The 3,051-nt window shown below is 39.5% G+C and overlaps 1 pseudogene; it reads right to left on the reverse strand.

The window, feature by feature from the left end:
• Positions 1-1,929: 1,929 nt before the first annotated feature.
• On the reverse strand, positions 1,930-2,795 carry LOC129063188 (40S ribosomal protein SA-like; annotated as a pseudogene).
• Between the last annotated feature and the right edge of the window lie 256 nt (positions 2,796-3,051).

Genomic DNA, 3,051 nt, shown 5'->3' on the forward strand with positions numbered 1-3,051 from the left:
TTAAAAACTTAATGTAAATATATTGTAACATGGGTACCACAACAATATACCATACTTAGTATGCTGCAACACATAACTTTACTCTGGAATTTTCTATACCCACAAGAAATGCTACAAGAAGTTAGGTGTTTCATAAAGTCAGAGTACATACATGCCAATTTTCCATCCTCTAAAAGCTGCACCTGAGGTAAAGGGTATGTGCAAGTGGTTTAACTGGTAGGTGTTTCCTGAAAGCACAGGGTGAGACTGAGGAATGGCAACAGCAGAGGGCCATAAGGAGGATGCATTCGGGGCTGTTACATTAGTGAGCAACTGGAGTTAAGGCCCCTCGGAATCCTTAAAAGACAATATAAACACACATCTCTAAGTAGGAGATAACTAGGGTACTTTGCTGTCTCTTTTTCCTCAGTGGCTGAGTGTGACTCTGGGGTTTTAAAGACAAAACACTTTGGGTCCTCCATGCACTCCAGTTGACTGTGACCTCAGATAGAGAGAGACGCTGGTTCTTAAGGTAGGAACTATTAGTATATGAAATAACTATTTGAAGGTGGACTCCCAGAAAAACCCAGGAATTTATTTATAAAAAATTGCGTATTTACTCTTACATGTTTAAACCTCAGACCTTCAAAGTACTCTCCATGTGATACAATACACCCATCGGACTATTTTTTTCCATTGCTCAAAACAGTTTTTGAACTCGTCGATTTTGATGCCTGTTAGTACTTCTGCTGTATTTTTGTTTCACCTCTTCCACAATGGAAAAATATTTCCCTTTGAGCACTTTTGTTTTACCTGGAGGAACAAACAACAAAAAGTCACTCAGGGCTAGATAGGGTGAAAAGGGAAGGTAGGGCATGAGGGTCATGCCGTTTTGGGTCAAAAACTGCTGAACACTCAGTGTGGTGTGGGCAGGTGTGCTCGTAAATCACCCATCATGAAATGGGGAAATGAGTTGAAAGAGTCTTCAGAAAAATTCACTGAAGATGAATGCAGACTCTCACAATACCACCAGCTGGTACACTGATACTGATGGGTTCCTAGAACACTCACCTAACATGAGAAGCCTGTATTACAAGGGACCCACACTCCAGAAGATAATTCTGGTGATTTTTAGTCCCCACTCATACATCAGAGGTAGAGGTGAACCCCAGAATTGTCTGAGGAAATATGAATTAGGCAATGATGTCTGCCATAAAAAGTTTAGTTCAAGCATGGTTGATTCAGGTTTGGAATAAATCAAAAAGCAAAGACAAAGTGTGCAAAGTTGATGACCCCAGCTACTGAATGAGCCATATAGATACAAACTGCACTCTGTTTTAGTCTTATTGTTACTCTTTCTTAGGACATTCCCTAACCTCACACTGAATTTCAATATGCTTGTTATCACCAAAGTTCACAAATTCCACTTCCACCCATTTCTACCTTCCCTTGACCTACATTCCACAATCCCTCCCTATCACTTATCAAAACTAAATTTACCTGTCCTGTTGCCAATTTCCTCAGAGATACCTTCTGTTTTCAAAAGTAACATGTCATTACCAGATAAACTCATGTACTAAAAGATGGTTGATTAACATATAACCTCTCCCAAAGGTAGTTATATTTTGTCAGTGGACTAAAGAATACTTAATACATTAAAGGGATAATTACGTATATTTTAAATAAAATGTCAGGTGGATGGTAGAGAATTTGGATGGATAAAAGCATTACTAATCATGATATTTCCCCTAAAGTATTTGATTAAGAAATATACTCCATTTGGACAGTCACAGTGAATAATATTATATTGAAAAGTCTGACAAATCCAGCTTTAATTATACTTATTTCTTATTTAGCTCAGAATTCTACATATTTTTAAATGTACACAGTTTTTAAAACTATTTATTTTTCTGTCAATTCCTTCTGTTAAAGAATTTGTTGAAGAATAGCTTAAGACCACTCATTTGTTTCTACCCATATTGTGGCCTGAGCAGTGAAGGCTACAGACCAGTGTTCAGGGGCAGGCTGAGCGCTCCAGTCTTAAGCAGGGAATTCCTGAATAGGCTCAGAAGGGGGATCGCAAGCTTTTAGACCAGCTTGTGACTTGGGTAGCACAGCAGTAAACCCAGGAGCTGGAGCAGTCCATTTACCCTAAAATTCCTCCTTGGTCAGAGCCTCTTCACCTCTTTTGTTTCAGTCTCTTCAGAATCTCTGTAGAAGTAGAGATCAGGCATACCTCCCATGGGTGGTATCTAAAAATGGTGTAATACATATGTAGAACTTCCTGGGCCAGCATTCATCATATCAAACCCACTGTGTGGGCCTCCTGTTGTTGCAAGGGATGGTAAGATCCACATAGCCTAGACGAGAGTCTGTGTTACAAAGAGCAATGGTAGGCAGGTTAACACAAGATCCTTCTGTGAGAGGATGGTGGTCAGCCCTGGAATCAGTAATCACCAGAACCATTAGCTCCAGAAAGGCTGCTGGAATCTGGTTAGTGAAGTTTCCAGAAGTGAAGAGGTCAGTAGGAGTGGCTGCTGTGGTGGCAGCAAACGTCAGCATAGTTTGCTGGTATCCCTGGAAGATCTGGCACCATCATCAGCGGGATTTTCAAAGGCAACAATCACACAAGCTGCCAGCAGAACCTTCTCCCAGGCTCTCTTCAGATACATAATGTAGGTGCCATCACTCTTTCTTTTGTAGATGTGTTGTTCCATTTAGAAGTCAAGGATGGTGTCCCCTTGGTGGGATCCTGCTGCAAGAAATTTGAGGATATCCTCCTCCTTCATTTGCAGGTCACCAAGAACTCTGGACATTGAGAAAATTTCCCTTTAAGTTATGTGGGAACCAAAAATAATGTCATATGGGCCCCTCCCTCTCTGAGTAGTGCGAAAAAGTCTCCAGTTATTTTATCAAAGAATTATTTAAATAAATTTTAACCAATTTTATTCATTACCTTTAAAAATATTTGACATATACAAATACTATAACCATCAATACAAGTATATCAAATACCTATGAACTAGCACACAAGCCAAAAATAAAAATTTTAATATTTTGGGATGCATCTAT

Source organism: Pteronotus mesoamericanus, unplaced genomic scaffold (genome assembly GCF_021234165.1).
Source record: "Pteronotus mesoamericanus isolate MK-2021 breed Mesoamerican mustached bat unplaced genomic scaffold, CSHL_Meso_final scaffold_85, whole genome shotgun sequence".
Lineage (NCBI taxonomy): Eukaryota > Metazoa > Chordata > Mammalia > Chiroptera > Mormoopidae > Pteronotus > Pteronotus mesoamericanus.